Source organism: Canis lupus, chromosome 26 (assembly GCF_011100685.1).
Source record: "Canis lupus familiaris isolate Mischka breed German Shepherd chromosome 26, alternate assembly UU_Cfam_GSD_1.0, whole genome shotgun sequence".
Taxonomy (NCBI): Eukaryota; Metazoa; Chordata; class Mammalia; order Carnivora; family Canidae; genus Canis; species Canis lupus.
In genome coordinates this window covers 17725700-17741744 of record NC_049247.1, presented here as the reverse complement: position 1 = coordinate 17741744, position 16045 = coordinate 17725700, and the positions used below count along the sequence as shown (strand labels likewise).

The window sequence follows — 16045 nt, the reverse complement described above, 5'->3', positions numbered from 1 at the left end:
CGACGAGAGTGTGCAGGGCCTTGAGTGCTAAGCTAAGTACTTGATGTGTCCAAAGGAACCACAACCTGAAGGCAGCAAAGGCATCTGACAGGGAGGGGTGGGAGATGATATGGGTGCCAGACAGGTCATTCTGGCAACCTTTGCAGGGCCTTGGGAGTTGCAGATTGCGATGGAACCCTGGGCTCCTGCATTCTCCCTGCTTGTGTGTCCTCAGACAAGTCTCTTTACCTCTCTGGGCCTCACTTTTCTCGTCCGTTCAGGGAAGTAATAGCAGTTTTCTCCCAGGCTTGTGGGTGGGATGAGCTTGAGCACGCAGAGTGCTCGGGTGAGTGTGAGCCCCTCAGTAGTGGGTGGGCTCAGGCACAGGCCCCAGTCAGTCACCCTGGTCCCGCAGCAAACCAGTATCCCAGCCGTAGCAGCTGTTTGGGGCCCTGGGAGCCCCTGCCATTGTGCAGAGGGCACAGGGGACAAAGGCCTGGGAGGTCAGGGGCTAAGGCCGAGGCTGGCTGTGAACAGGCTCCTGGGGACAGGGACTTAATGATGCAGAACTTAATGACCCGGAGTCTGTGGGGAAGGGGGCCTCCCTTGGAGGAGGAGGAAGAGGAGGAGGAGGGGGAGGAGGAAGTCCAGCTGCCAGCTGTCTGCTCCAGGATGCACTGCCAAGGCAGGGGCAGCTGCCCCACAAGGTCCAAGCCTGAGCTTGGTGCTGGGAGAGGTAGAGGTGGCAGGGCCTCCCAGCCTCCAGTTCCTGGGCCTGAAATTTGGAGCTTAGCCCTGTTCCTCAGCATCTTCGTGACCTCAATCTCCACATCTGTTGGATGGGCCAGGGGTCTGCTTTGGAGGGCAGCTGTGAGGCTTGGCAGGAGCCCATTGCAAGTGGGCAGTAAACAGGAGCTGCTATTTTTACTCTTTATTCATCCGTTCATTCAGAGAGCTCTCACTGCTCTGTGCCAGGCTCCCTGCCAGGTGCTGGGGACGCAAAAATGAACAAGCCCAGTTACCTTAAAAGGTGGTGAGGCCTCAGACACAACATCACAGTGCAGTGGGTTGGTCACTACAGTACAAGAATGCACAGTGTGCAGGCCCTATGCCAGGAGCAGGGGCATTGCGGTAAACAAGCCACATATGGCACCTGCCCTCTGGGGCCGCAGATTCTCAAAGCGTGCTAGGAAATCAGAGGCAGAAACTATTACTACCAGCTGGGATAGCCAGGGAGGGCTCCATGGAGGAGGAGGTGGCAGCATTTTCGATTGCTGGCTTTGGTGGAGATTTCTGTCTAAACACCTTTGCCTATTATGGGAATCACAGGACACTCCTGGCCTCTGCTGTGCTCCAGACTAAGCTTCCTGCTTTGACATTTTGTTCTCTCATTTAATCCTCATAGGATTGTGGGGAGGGTATTTTTATCCTTATTGTATAAATGAAGAAACTGAGGCTCAGCAAGGTAAAGTGATGGCCCAGGGCCACATGGCAGGTGGACAGAATGCCCTTGGTTGTCCATGCAAGCTTTGCCTGTCTTCCTCCTGTGAGAACCCTGGGCTGGGTGGGGCTGTCCTGGGAGGATCCTTGGGCAGGGGCTGCAGCAGGGACTCAGATCTGGCCCAGCTGTTTTCTTTATAAGATGCATGACCTTGAGTGAGTTACCTCCCACCTCAACCCAGCCTCAGCTGCGTCCTCTGTAAAATGTCAAGGATTGCAAATCTGTGGCAGGCCTGGCTTGCCTTCCACCGCTGTGCCCTTGGCAGACATCGCCAATCAATTGCTGCCCTCTTCCCCTGCTGAGTTCTTCCCCTGACCTTGGGCTCTTTCCAGGGCTCTGGGCAGGCAGCTCCAATCAATCAGTGGGGCCTGTGAGCTGAAGCCTGCTTGCCTGCCTGGCCTCGATGAGCTCAGAGGTCGCTCCAGCCCATCTCCATATGGTACCAGAATTAGGGACACTGGCAGGTTCTCTCTGTGGATATAGGTTGTTCTACGATTGCGGGAGCTGTTGAGGTGTAAGAGTGTTGCCTCCCTCCAGCTCCAAAGAGACCTGTGTGCAAGTGGCCGAGTGCATGCTCACTTCAAGTGCCCTGGGGGGCTTCCAAAAGCTTTCATCCTACATAATAGTAACAGCCTTTAGTGAGCTCTTTCTGAGAGTTCTGGTCCTTCATGGATACTCTCTCATTCATCATTCTGCAGAGCACCTACAGTGTGCCTTTTGGCACCTCTAGGAAGAAATCTTAACCCATTTTAGAGATGAGAAAACTGAGGTTCAGAGCCATTAAGCAGAATAGGATAGTGCGCTTGCTGAGTGGCTGAATTGACATTGACCACTCAGGTCTCGAGGTTCACAGCCTGAAGCCAGGCTGAGTGTGGCAGGCTGACAGGGCAGGCTTCCTGGAGGAGGTGTCCTCAAAGGCCTTAAAGATTGGTGGTCTTCTGACAGGCAGAGCTGGAGCTTCTAAGAAAGGGACAGGCCCCCCTCTGGGTAAAAGGAATAGCTTGAGAAGCAGCTCAGAGACAGGCAGGCAGGAGTGACCCAGTGTGGGTTGAGGGACCAGTATGTCTGGATTTGTTTGGAATATGGAGACATGGGGGACTGTGAAAGGAGCCAGGGCCATTCTGGGCATTTGGACTCCATGGTAGGGAATTGTGGCAGCTCTTTGAGCAGAGGAATGATCCCAGCTCATCTCAGTGTATTTAATCAGCATTTCCTTGAACCCAGGGTGAGGTTAGCTGGTGCTTGGGGCTACCTCGGTCTACCAGAAGCTTTAGCCTAGAGCAGCATTGAATGAATAAGCAAACAAATGTTCACCAGACTGACCACCGGACTGACATGCTTCTGACTTTCCCAGTGGGCCCTGCTGCCAGGAGGAGAGAGGCCAGAGGCCTGGGGTGGTGGCTGGGGGAGGGAGCCAAGCGGACACCAGGGGCAGGGGCTTCCCTCCCAGCACTCTACACCTTGCTGTCCCTACCCACAGCCCCTCCTCAACCTTCCCGCCCCAGATGCAGATAGCCTGGACCCGGTGCTTGGGGGGGATAAAAGATGAAGGTTCGTGACCATTTTTTAACTCAATAAAGGGAAAGACGAGCTGCAGGCTGCAGGCCGGAGATATAATTAGTTCGCAGCAGTGGCGCTTTCTTGATTTAGCTTCTGAGAGAACAAGACAAGGATGTTATACCCAATTAGCAGTAACATCCAGTCGGAGCCTCAATAGGTGAGATAACAAGCTATTTTTATGACTTTTCTTTCCTCGCTTGGAAGGGGCGGGGGGGGGGGGAGGGGGTATCAGGGAACAGGGATGAATTTCTTTTCATCAGGGAACAATTATTAGTGATCTCAGGATTTCCCAAAGCCAAATGCTGCATTTGTTAACCCAAACAAGAAGCATCCCCAGGTGGCAGCTGGGGAGGCAGGCTGGCATTTTGAGGCCAAGGGTAGTAAAGGGGTGCAGGCCCCTTGTCCCCATTCTAGAAGCCCTCTGAAAAGGCTCCCAAAGGCAGAGCCTATTGGTTTGGCAAGGGCATCCCGGGCCCCTGACATAGTGTCTGCCTTGATTTCTCTACCTGCTTCACGGAGGCATAAGGAGACTGGTCCAGTTCCCCCGGGGATGAAGAAGGATCCAGTTCTGCTGGCTCTTGGCAGTTCTTCTTGGCACCATCCTAGACTTTTCTGCCAACTGGGCCAGTGGTTCTGGCTCTTCAGCCTTGAACCTGCCATGGTACTCCGCTTGCTGGACCCCCATTATGGCTCACACTGCCCAGCCACCCTCCTGCCTGTCCTTGTCCCAGACCCAGTCTCTGGCAGGGCTGAGTGGTGATTAGCTCCTCTCTCTCCCCCCCTCATTACCCCCACAGCCAGGGCACCCAGCACTGGCCAAGTCTCCGCTGGGCTGGGAAACCCTGCCAAGCCCCACCCCAGCCGCCTGGCCACACTCCGACTCCTGGCGAGGGCTGGGGGATGCCCAGAGAGGGAGTTGGCACAGCTGTCATGACACCCCATCAGCTCGGGCCCCAAGCCCAGAGCAGGTTCCTGGGCCTCCGCCCATCCTGCAGAATCCAGCCCCACCCTGCCCTGAGTCCTATCTTCCTGTCAGTGTGGAACCAACCCCACACTCGAGGTTCAAACAACTGACAAATCCAGCCATGCAAAGTGGGAGTTTAATTGCAAACAGTTTTTATGGATCATGGGCCCATCTGTGCCACCATATGCAAAAGGGAAAAAAAATCCCCATTTAGAAAAAAAAAATTCTCCCTGCCCCACACCCCAAACTGACTCCAAAAGGAACAGTTGCCAAGGTTTAGCTGGCTGGAGCCAAGCACAGAGCAGGGACCCATCCGGGGGGCTTCCTACAGAGTGGGCCTGGCAAAGCCAGGGGGCCGGATGGGGTAGGGCCGACTGCTGATCACCACTCAGTTTGCCTCTTCAGACTGCCAGCATCTCGAACCCCCCAGGGTAATTTCACAGCTCCGGGCCTTTGCACATGCCACATAGCTGTCCAAGGACCCTCTGTCCTTTTGCAGCCATCTCACTGATGCTGTTTGCCTGGCCTCTACAGCAGGACTTGTCATGGAGTGGGGCACTGCCCAGCATTGATGGAAATGTGGGAAAGAATGGTGTCATGGGGCCCCCAGATGAGGGGCTTCCTCTTCCATTTCTATCCTAGCCCGGCCCTACAGATTCCCTTCTTCCTGGTGGTCCAGGCCTCCTGGATCCCAGCTGGGCAGATGAACCCCACTCTCATAGGTCAGCTGTTCTCAGACCCTCAGAAGGGGCTCCCACCCAGGGCCCAAGTAGGCTGGTCACCAGGTGGGTCTGAAAGGACTCAGCTCTGAGGCAGCCTGCCAGGGTTTGATTGCCAGGCCACCTCATCACGACTGGGAGATTTCATTTCTCCCTCCCTCTCTGTGCCTTGGTTGCTCCCTCTGTAAAATGGGGAGAAGTCAATGGGATAATGCATCCAAAATGCATCTATGTCTGTCATCTCATTTCCTCAAGGGAAGGTCTTTGCTTTGTTTAGAGAGTGAGTATGGATGGAGTGAGGGACAGAGGGAGAAGGAGAGAATCTTTTTTTTTTTTTTTTTTTAAGATTTTTTTATTTATTCCTGAGAGACACAGAGACACAGGCAGAGGGAGAAGCAGGCTCCTTGCAAGGAGCCCAGTGCGGGACTAGATCCTGGATCCCGGAATCACGCCCTGAGCTGAAGGCAGAAGCTCAACCACTGAGCCACCCAGGTATCCCAAGAGAGAGAATCTCAAGCAGCCTCTGTGCTGAGCAGGGAGCACCATGCAGGGCTCTATTGCCTGACCCTGAGATCATGACCTGAGACAAAATCAAGAGTCAGACGCTCAACTGACTCAGCCCCGCAGGCACCCCTCCTTCCCAGGTTCCTAATCAGGACACTTGATGTTTACTGAGTGGACATGTGAGTGAGTGAGGTATTTGGAGGACTCACCGGGAGGAAATGGGATACAGGCCCTTGGCTGGCCAAGAGATTCAGGGTTTTTTGCACCCTTTTTGGTGGAGTCCAAGAAGTGTTCTGCAGCCTGCGGTGATTATGAACTCCATTCTGCATGTGAGGAAAACACACTCAGACCAAGGGGTCTCCCGAGGTCCTGCAGCTGGAAGTGGAATGCTGATGTGTGACTTGAGCTGACCCCATCCCTGCCACTCGCCTTGTAGGTGAAGGATAGGCCCAGAGCACAGATGGGATTTCACCAAGGTCACATGGCAAAGAAATAGCTGTCAGCATTTGTGGGATCCTTCCTAACCCACATCATAAGATGAGGCAACTGAGGCCCTCCAGCCTCAGAACCAAGCCAGCCAAATCCCATTGCTCTTCCCTCCTCCCTTCTCCCTCCTTCTGCCCCAGGTCTGCACTCAGGATCACCATGCCTGTGGGTTTCCCCATAGACTTGTAAGCTGGCGGCTCAGTTTGTGCCAGCAGCTTGGCCCCATGTGGGGGGTCCTGGTGCCCCAGGACTGGTACTTGGTGCAGCCCTCCTGCAACAGGTAGCCCGGGTAAGTGGGACCCCTGGGACCCAGGCAAGCACAGACTGGTCAGACCCCTGGCAGGAGCCCAGGCCAGGCACCAGGCAGCCCATTCCCCGCCCGGCAGTGATCACCAGCTCCCGTTGTAATCATTAAAACTATTAGAAGGAAATGTTCGCTTGAAGCAAATGTCAGGCGCCGAGTTGTGCTTTGTAAACGCTCACAATTAATGCCAATCAGGCCCGGAAAAAAGCCGGCCCGGAATCCTGTCTGTTTCGTCTCATTTGTCAGCTGGTGCCGCTCCATGTTGCACATTTTCATACAATTGCTATAAACATAAAAGGGAAACTCCACAGTGTTCCTGGGCGCCCGGATGGTGTGCGCCGACTTAATTACTTGGTATTCCGCTGCTCACTTGGCCGTCCCAAGAAGGCGGGAGAGAGAGAAGGGGGACTTTGTGTGGCAGGGTGAGGGCTCCTGGAGGTCAGCCAGGGGGACGGGTCAGGCTCCAGGCTTGGGTCTCCCACCCTACCCTGCACTAGCCGCACAGCCCACCGAGCTGAGGACAGCTGTAAGAGGAGAAAAAACTGCCAAAATATGTTTGCAGCATCCTCAGGCAGAAGAGGGGGAGTGGGAGTCCACTAGGCTCAGCCTCAAACCCTGAGTGATCTGTTGGGTTTGTCGCCCTCCTCCTGCACACCAGGCACATGTGGCTTGCCAGCTAGGCCTCAGTTTCCTCATCTGTGAGTTAGGACTGACAGCTTAGCGGTGGGGAGTTCAGGCTTACTGAGGTTGTGCCCCGGGCTGAGAGCATGGAGCAGGTGCTTCCCATTGGGTTTCTGCACAGGCCCCACGAGGGTTGGCTGCACTTCTTGTCCCCAGGGAGCACGAAGAGGTTCACAGCTGGAAGTGGTGCTGAGATTTGGACTTGGCTCGCTGGGCTCCAGAGCCTATCGCTGGTATGCCACCTCTCAGTGGAGCAGTGGGGTTGAAAGGAGATGACTGATCTAAAAGTCTTAGGACACAGTCATGTTCTCATAAATAATAACTGCCGTGATCTACTGCCTGCAGAGGGGCTCAGGCAGGAGGGGGCATACCCTGGCCTGTGGGTCAGCACCAGTGTACGTGGATCTTGCTGGAGGGAGTGGTCTACAGGGGTTGCTGTGCCCCCTCCTTCCCCAGGGGGTTGAACCCACCAGGCTTTCAGGGTGAGGCTCCCCCAGTTACCTCTAATCTGGTTCCGGGGTGCTGATTGTGTGCTAGGCTTCGCCTAACTGAGCCCTTAGAAGCCCCGAGAGTTGGGCATTGTCTCCATTGTACAGATGAGAAAACTGAGGTCCATACTGACCTAAGTTACACAGCTCAGGACAGATGGAGCCACAATCAGATTCATCTGCTCCAAAATCTTTTCCCCACCTTCCTAGCCAGCTCCTCATCATGGCCCTGGACATGAGGCCTCACTATACACCATGAACCTGCCCCAGGACCATTTTGAGCTCTCTCGCTCTCTGTGGATGGGGTCTTCTAAGGCCAGCCTGGCTTGGCAGGGACACACCGGCCTTTGTGTAGGCTTGGGTAGGCTCGGGCCAGGCAGGGCCACCAGCACAGTGGGGAGAGGGCGGTGCGGCCCAGCCGGCCAGAGATAAATGCTCAGAGCAGGGAATAGAGGCCCCTTTGTGTGGTGCTCAGTGGGGGAGGGGATGTTGCCAGCTGCCACCCTGTGTGACCGGGGAGGCCTGAGCCCTCCACAGAGGTCTGCCACCACCCCCCGGAGACTGGCCAGGGAGCCTGTTATCTCCCCTGCCGCCACCTTCCGACATTTATTTGCCTGCTCCTGTTTTCTGGGACCTCGCTGTTAGAGAAGCCAAGGGCAGTCATTAACTTGGTTGGCTGTAGGCCTACTGTGCGCCAGCATGGGACCAGACACTCTGGCAACCCTGCAGGCAAAGCTTTGGCAGTAGTCTCGTTACAGATGAAGACATAGGCTCAGAGAGGACAGGGAAAGTGCCGTACTCACAGCTGCTCACAGGGCCAGCGTTTGACCAGCTTCAATGCCTTTACTTTCCATGGAGTTGCCCTTTGTACCCTGCTGGTCCCGGGACCAGGGCTGCGACCTGAGGTGCCCGTCTCCATTGCTGCAGTGGCTTTGGGAAGGCTGCTGGCTGCCTTTGTTCCATGGGCAGGCACCAGGCGTCCATTCTGTCCCTCCTTCCTGTCCAGACTCTGCCCTAGCAGCTGTAGCTTTAGTGGGGTTTGAGGACAGGACCTCGTTGAGGGCTGCCCTACCCACTAACCTTTCTCAGAGGCTCAGTCTCCTTAGCTTAAAAATGGGAATGGAAGAGAATACACCCCTAGGGAGCATTTGGGAGACGTGCCAGGACACAGGTAAAGTGCTGAGTTTAGAGCCTGTACATGGTCAGGCTGCATGAATGTGGCCTGGGCTCTCTGGCATCCCTACCCCTTTCTAGGAGAGGGAAGAGGACAAGCTGAGGCAGTATGCAGGTGGCAGGCATGTGGGGTAAGTCTTAGGAGCATCAACACATGGCAGGGATTGTCTCATGGGGTCCCTGCCATAGCCCTACTTCACAGATAGGCAGACCGAGGCTCAGATAACTGAAGTGACTTGTCCAGAGTCCTAGGAACACAGGGCAGGTAGTTTCCTGGAAGGCCCAATCCTTAGTCTCTTATTGACCTCCACTCTTCTCATCGGGCAGCTGTCCACTATAGACACAGACCAAGTCCCCTCTGTGCTGTGGGAGGCCCAGAACACCCCCAGGCAGCCCAAATGCCACCTGGCTTTCCATGGCATATCGTGGCACCCACCAGATCCAGCTTGCACCCACCAGGCCATTCCCTCCTCTGTGCCTTTGTCAGCCCAGGGCTTCCCCTGGGACTGCCCTTGTTCCCTTCCTCAACATGCACACACATGCATGCATGTGTATATATGCACATGCACACCCCAGCACACATGCATCCCTTCCAAGCAGAGTAAGTCCCGCTCGACACTCCCCTAGCGGTCCTCCATCCGGGTGGGACTTGGAGTCCCCCCTGGGTCCCTTACCCTGCCTCCTGCCACCAGAGCCCCAAGCCCTATGCCTCTCCCAGCTCTTCTGCTACAGCATGGCACAGAGTAGGCTGTCAGTGAAGTCCGAGATAGAGACGCAGCCCTGGCCTCAGGGACCCAGTCCCTGCCCAGTGGAAGAAACAGATACAAAACAGCTCAGAGATGAGGCTGTCCCAGGGTGGGATCGAGTACAGGACACCTGGGAACAGGAAGCTCCCACCCCAGCCTACCCTCTCCGAAAGGGAGCCAACCCTTCCAAGTCCCAACTCTCCTCCCGAAATCTCAGCCATCTTATTTTTAAGCCTCCCAAAGCGAGGCAGGGGTTTCCCAGATGGGAAAAAAGCCTCAGGAAGGCAGATACTGGCGGAGACCACAGTTTCTGAGGGCAGAGCCTTGGTCTGAGCCTCAGACCATGCAACCCCAAAGCCTGTGCCCATCTCCAGGGTGGAAAACTCAGGTGCCCACAGGGGCCAACCAGGTGACATGATGAACAAAGCAGCTGCTGCTAGGCCTCATGGGAATGTGGGCTCAGAGGTTCCAGAGCTGCCAATTTTTGTTTGTTTTCAAGGCAAACCAGACAATGAGAATTTGGGGTGAAATTTTATTTTTCTTTTCTTTTAAATATTGGCAACCATGTCACAGTTTATTTTTTCCACTGTAGCAAACAGGGCAAAGAAAAGATGTTTGTGGGTGGGATTTGCACCCTTCAGGAATACGGTGGTGTCTGGGCGGGGAGCATGAGGTGTGGGTCCCAGGATGTCATGCCTTCTGTGTCCCCAGAAGCCAATCTAGCAGCTCCGTGCACCCCTCAAGACACCCCCAGACGCCGCCTTCACTGCCAGAGGCAGGAGGCAGGGCCCAGAGCCCCGCGAGGGCACCACCCAAATAGCTATAATCAGCAGCCTCGCCAAGACTTCAAACTCACCCAATTATCCTGCGAGGGAAAAAAAACACAAAATGAAAACAAATTAACATGTTTGCATAGAAGCTGCTGCAGCAACAGACACAGCCGTGCGCGCGCACACTCTGTGTGCAGCAAGGCCCTGAGCCGCCACCGCCGCTGCCAGCCCCCCAACCCCCGCCCCGGGCCTGGCACCCCCTGGCAGGGCCGTGCCAGTCTGTGCCTACTGTCCTGAGTCAAAATGTGCCCTGGGCCCAGCGACCAGATTGTCCCCAAACTCGACTAGGCACTGTCTCAGTCCATCAGCCTTCAGGGTTTGTTTTTTTTCCCCCCAATTACTGAACATGTGAAATTCATTGTGTGCCAAAATTCAGCCTCATTGACCTGTGCCCCTCCCTTTAGATGGGGGAAATAAGCACAGAGAGGTTAGTTGACCTGCCCAACACTGCACGGATGGTGAGTGGAAGAGCTGGGGTTTAAATCCAGATAGGCCAGCTCCAGTGTCTTCTCTGTAACCACCGCATGTTCTCTGTAGCTTCCTCTGGTCTGTGGATAACATGCTAAGACCTGAGCCTGGCCTTCAAGCCCACTGCCCCACCCCAACCCCTCCAGGCTGTGTCCATTCTTGCATAACCCACCCAAACTGCCCACCCATGTTCTCTTATGCTGAGGGGCTGTGGGCGTGGTGGTCATGATCACGGAGGTTAGGAAGATTCAGTGTGAACAACTGCGAAGTGCTGCCTTTGGCATCTGCCCATGGGGTTGGGTCCCACCCCCAGAATACCCTCACACCCCAACCCTACCGTTCAGTAAGCCCTACAAGACCTGGCTCATCAGACTGACGAAGCCCATGGGGTGCCTCTGTGCTCTGTGCAGTTCCCAAGCACACAGTCAAGGGGCTGAGATGCTCCCCCTTCCTCCTGGGAATGACCTTTCTTCTCTGGGCTCCCTTGAGGCTCCCTCTGACCGGGGTTGAGGTTGCTGGGCGTGTGCCTAATCGGCCCCGCAGCCTGGCACTGCAGGTGCTCAGCCAAGGTTTTGTGAGTGGAGCCACGCCCACTCTCATCTGGTGCTTATGGGGCTTGTTCCTGGGAGTTGAGCATAAACTGTGCTGGAAGGAGTTGGGGTTTAGGTCTCAAGGGTCTCCAGGACAGGGCTGCCTCTACCTCCCTGTCCCTTTACCCTGCTCTGCTCTGGCTGTGGAAAAATCCCTTCACATCTTGAAGCCATTTGCTATCACCCTTAGCCCTTGTTGATGATGTTGCAGGCATAGTGGTTGCCCAGTGACTGGTGGATTTCGAGGAGCTAAGAGGGCCCCACTGAGTAAGGGACTGCACTCCACATACCATCATCCAGTTTAGTCCTCACCATGGCCTGGTGACAGAGGTACTGTTTCTAGCCCCATTTTTCACATGGAGAAATTGAGGCCCCCAAGGGACCAGGTGACTTCCTCAAGAGAATCCTGCTGCAAGTGGCAGAGCCAGGATTCTGGGTTTGTGCTTTAGCCATTCTGGATACTGCTGATAAGGGGCAGCACCTTGCAGCTCTGGAGCGTGAGGCCCAGTAGGACACCATCCTAGTGGTGGTGGTAGAAGACTAACTCCATTGTACTCAGGGTAGCTAGCCCCTTTGGAATCAGCCTCTTGGCCTGCAGTCATGCCCACTACTCGGGGCCAGGGTGGCATCCAGGGGAGGTGACCCAGTGCCCATTGCAGGAGTGGCCAGTAGGACACTGGGTGCTCACTTGGAATCCCAACCTTCCCTTGGCATGGCTCTGCCATGGGCTTCAGAGTGCAGCAGACCTGGCTTCACCTCCGGACCCCATCAAGTGGCTTTAGATAAACCCTGGTCCTCTCTGAGCCTCTCCTTGCCTCTGGAGAACAGGAGGTGTGGATATGCCCATACTTCTCGGGATGGGCTTGAGGCTGGGTGAAGCAGCCCCCTGCCCAGACCTCTTAAGGAGCCCTCTCCTCCATTTCTAGAAGTTTCCCAGCCCTTAAGCTCCATGACACTGCTAAGGATGGGACTCAGATTGCTGCCCAGCCCATGTCCCACTCACCCACCTGTGTTGTTGAGCACACTTGGTTCTGTGGGTTCTCCATGTTCCAGATGAGCAGAGGGGTTTATAGGACCAAGGTGATAGGTACACTGTGCTGTGAAATGAGGGAGACACCCCAGGGGCCAGGGCAGGTGACCAGAGAGGAGAGCTGTGAGCCCTGGGCGGTAGAAACAATGGTCGAGAAGGAAAGGCTGAGTGCATCCCTCTGATGGGATTTACTGAGCATCTACTCTGTTCCTGGCCTTGGTATAGAAACTAGAGATAGGTGTGTGAAGCCCCAGGCTCAGCCGCCTCCGCTGTGCACCCTTGGGCAAGCCATGGTCTCTCGGGACCCAGCTTTCTCACACAGGGTAGTGGAGAGGGTCAACCAGAAGTTGACATTCAGTACTAAGTGGCTGAGAGCCTGGGAGTCTCACACAGAGGTTCATCCCCTGGCCCTGCCTCTTGGGGGTAGGGTAAGAGCTGGTTCCAGTGGCTGTTGCAGAGCTATGTATGGCAGAGGACACCTGCCCACCCTTCTGAGGCAGAAGTTAGGGGCTGGTGGGGTGTAAGAAGTAGGGAGAAAGTCCCCCCCCCCCCATTACAAAAGTAAAATTCATCTTTTAGTATTTGGTAATGAGTCTGATGAAGAAAGATTCAGCTGTCATCCATCTGCCCAGAGCTCAGCACTTCGTCTCATGCTGAGGACTTTCTTCCTAGGTGTTGGGCATTTGGGGTGTGTCTGATTTTGCCTTGTGTAAGTGACCGTCCTGGTCAAGTGGGCCCTGTGTGAGGAGGTGAGGGTACAGGGCCAAGCCCAGTCCTGGCCCAGAAGGGCCCACTTCATGCTAAGCCTGCTCTGGGCCCCGCACCGATTGGCACATTCCGGCCTGGGCTTCTGGGAGCCACCTGCCCACCCGCCCGCCCAGCAGCCCATTGTCTGGCATGTGGGGGCTCAGAGCAGCCGTTGTTCTGCACACATCTGATCCTGTCTTTTCCACATCAGATCATTTGTAACCGTCACCAGGCAATCGGGCCCGTCGCTGATTCAATCTCGGCTTTGTGCTGTCACAGCTGTTTTTCCGCGCCGGGCTGATTTTGAAAGGAGGCCCATCTTCTGGGCCCGCTCTTCAGAAGCAGGGGAGGGGGTGGAGGTCTTTATGTGTGTGTCTGTGGGTATGTGTGTGTGCACATCCTCCCCCTCTCAGCATCCCCCCCCCCACACACACACACACAGGCCTCTGCCTCTCCTCACCGAGTAGAATTGGGAATGAGGTACACAGTCCAGGGTGCTGGGGGCCCATGCCCATTCCCTACCACCTGCCTACCCTGGGCACCTATGTGCTACGTGCCCCAGAGTGCAAACACAGTGGAGTCTGTGCCCCAGTAGAAGAGACAGATGCTAAACTATTCGTCAATAACATCATTTCAGAGTGGTAACGACAATGAAGGAACTACAGCCAGGATGGGATAGTGGTTGGAGTGGTCAAAGAGGACCTCTTGGAGGAGGTGATGTTTGAGTTGTGTGAATGAAGGGTTAGAGCTGATGTGGAGATTGTCACCCCTTCTGAACTGATGCCCTCTTATGTAAAATCTACCCCAGCTTTCAAAGACTTAATGGGGGGGGTGGGGAAGACTTAATGGAGAAGGAAAAAAAAAGAACATAAAGTATCTCATTAGTTATTTTTAAATATCGATTACACGCTGAAGTGATAACTTTTCAATATATTAGAGTAAATAAAATATGTTATTAAACATAATTTCCCAGGGCATCTGGCTGGCTCAGTTGGGAGAGTGTGTGTCTCTTGATCTCAGGGTTGTGAGTTTGAGCCCCACAATGGGTGTGGAGATTACTGGAATACTGGAAGATAAAATCTTTAAAAATAAACCAAAAACAAAACAAAACAAAACACCAAACCCATAATTTCCCTTGTGGATACTAGAAAGTTTGTAATTACATTATATTCCTACTGGAGAGCACTGGGCACTGGATAGAGACAAAACTGTAAGTGCAAAGGTCCTGGGATGAAACCAAGGTTGACCTGTAAGAAGACCCCAGGGTAAGCAAGGGGAGAGGGACAGTGTGGGCAGGGAGTGGGGAAGGGGTTCACACAGCCTTACAGGGTATTGTTAGAAATGCCATGGAAGCCAGTAGGGGAGTTTTGAGTGGAGAAGGCCCCTGCAGGCTGTAGGATAACATGAAGAGGCCCTGGGACATTGGGATGCAATGAGGCATACAGTTAGAGCACCGGTCTGCCATAGAAGAGTTGTAGGAGGGACCTGCTGGAGGGTTGGTTAGAGCAGATTTGCTTCCCTTCACTCCTGGATCTCAAGGCCTTTGGGCCTTCTCATGCTCCTGCCTCTCCCTCCACCCATCTACCTTCTCTGGTCATTGTCTACTCCCTGAGCAGCTGGTCCTTGTCAGGTCCAAGAATTTACAATATGTCCAGCTCCTCATCTCCAGGTGATCTGTGGTAGAAATCCCTTTTTAAAAAGTTACTTAAAAAAAAAAAAAAAAAAGGATGCACAATCACTGTAGAAAAATTAGAAACACAAAAAAGAATCAAACTCTCTAGAGATAAACACAGTCCCATAGGCAGGCTGTGGCAGAGCTGGGGTTTGAACCCAGGTGGTCCAGCTGCAGAATCCTGGTGCTAAGATCATGGTTCCCTGTGGACAGATGATGCTGAAGGGAGCTGCTCTACCCTGAGAGCGCTTAGGGTACCACCAGCCCAGCTCTCAGCAAAGGATGCCTGGCCCACACACAAGTGGGGCTTCGCCCGGGGGGGGGGGGGGGGGGTTAACATTTAAGTAAATATGTTGATGCTGTTGGGCCAGAGTGCCCTGTCCTGGTTCCCTGCCCCCATTCCAAAGGCTGTACTCATTTCTGTTCTAGCCTGATCCCTCTGAAGCAGCTGTTGATCCTTGGCTCCTGGCTCAGAGTCAAGACCAGCCCTCCTGTCAGACACCTCCCATCCCCCCTCCACCTACCCCCACCCACCACCAACCTGGGCTTCTGTCTCCTGATCTCCTAAGCACTGTGGCCCAGGCCCTCTTCTGCTGGGCTTTCCTACCCCCTCCACCAGCTAACTGATCGCCCTGCGGCCCTGGACAGCCCCCACCAACCCTCTCCAGCCTCTCTTTCCTCTCCAGTACACAGACCATAGTAATCCTCTCTTTCTCTGGGTTGTGAGGTGGGTTAAATGAGGTGATGTCTGTAAAGTGCTGAGCCCGTGGGAACACTAAAAATAAAAACCAGCTCCTATTATTACTCTGATTATTAGATTTCTCCTTCCCTGTTGCTGGGTTAACCCTGAACTGTAGGTGCAAGGAGCTGAGGGGTGCACGGGGATAGATGAGAGGATGGGTGGGAGCACCAGTACCTTCCACCTCCATGAGGGGTCTTACCTTTGCCTTTTACATAATGTTCCCCCTTCTGGACCCAGTACCTGTGGAGTCATCTAGTAACACCCATTACCATTTTGGTCTCCACTTGTATGTCGCTCCTCCACAAAGGTTCCATGACCTCCAACAAAAATACTGGGTTGGGGCCCTTCTGCTGATAACATTTTTTTTTTTTTTAAGATTTCACTTATTCATGAGAGATAGAGGCATAGATATAGGCAGGTGGAGGAGAAGCAGGCTCCATGCAAGGAGCCTGATGTGGGACTCGATCCCGGAAGCCATATAGGGGAGTCTGAGATTTGGTGGTTTTGCTCCCCAGCCAGGGCTTCCCAAAGGCTCATTTTTGTGAGAACAAGCCCTGCCCCCATTCACTCCCTAGGTGCTCCTGGGTGGCCTGTGGTTCTGGGAGCAGGCCAACCAGGTCTGATGCCAGTGGCAACAGCTGCCCTCTCACCCCATCACCAGAGGGAGTGGTTTTCAAGCCCTCCTGTGAGCCCACCACCCACCCAGCACCTTCTCTTAGTCTTTCCCTGCCCTGAACCAGCACTTGTCCTCAGCAAGTGGATCTTGCCACCTTGGAATTGGGCTCCCTGTCCCTATTCTCTCTGCCTTGGTGACCCTGCCTGGCATTAACACAGACGTGTTGCTCCTAGTTACCAAGAGGG

At 54.4% G+C, this 16045-nt stretch overlaps 1 protein-coding gene across 6 annotated transcripts in view; it reads left to right on the top strand.

Moving 5' to 3' along the window:
* FAM222A (family with sequence similarity 222 member A) overlaps positions 1-16045 on the top strand; it is a 55652-nt gene that overhangs the window by 4893 nt on the left and 34714 nt on the right. Inside the window, exon 1 of one of the 6 annotated variants that reach the window (XM_038575389.1) lies at positions 282-3197. The exons of the other annotated variants lie outside the window; for them this stretch is intronic. The gene's annotated coding sequence lies outside the window, so the exon portion shown is untranslated. Of the gene's footprint in view, positions 1-281; positions 3198-16045 lie in introns of those variants that run through there. 6 annotated transcript variants of the gene reach the window in all.